Below are 231 nucleotides of genomic sequence, written 5' to 3'. Positions count from 1 at the left end.
TTTCTTTAGTTCAAAAGTGAATTTTCACTAAGGTGGTCAGATGGAGTATTAAAAGTGAGAGGAGAAAGAAAAAAAGTTATAATGCTTAGTCATCACTAAAGCCAGGATTTTTCTTAGATCCTGAATTTTTTAGAGCAACTAGAAAGATATCCATTTGATTACAATCACATAAAAAATCCAAGAAATATAGTCAAATGCTGCGAAAGGAAAGGCTTTTTGTGCAAGAGGTAA

The sequence above is a fragment of the Arachis duranensis genome, chromosome 6 (assembly GCF_000817695.3).
Source record: "Arachis duranensis cultivar V14167 chromosome 6, aradu.V14167.gnm2.J7QH, whole genome shotgun sequence".
Taxonomy (NCBI): domain Eukaryota; kingdom Viridiplantae; phylum Streptophyta; class Magnoliopsida; order Fabales; family Fabaceae; genus Arachis; species Arachis duranensis.
The sequence above is the reverse complement of the archived record's forward strand: the minus strand, read 5'-3'. Positions refer to the sequence as shown.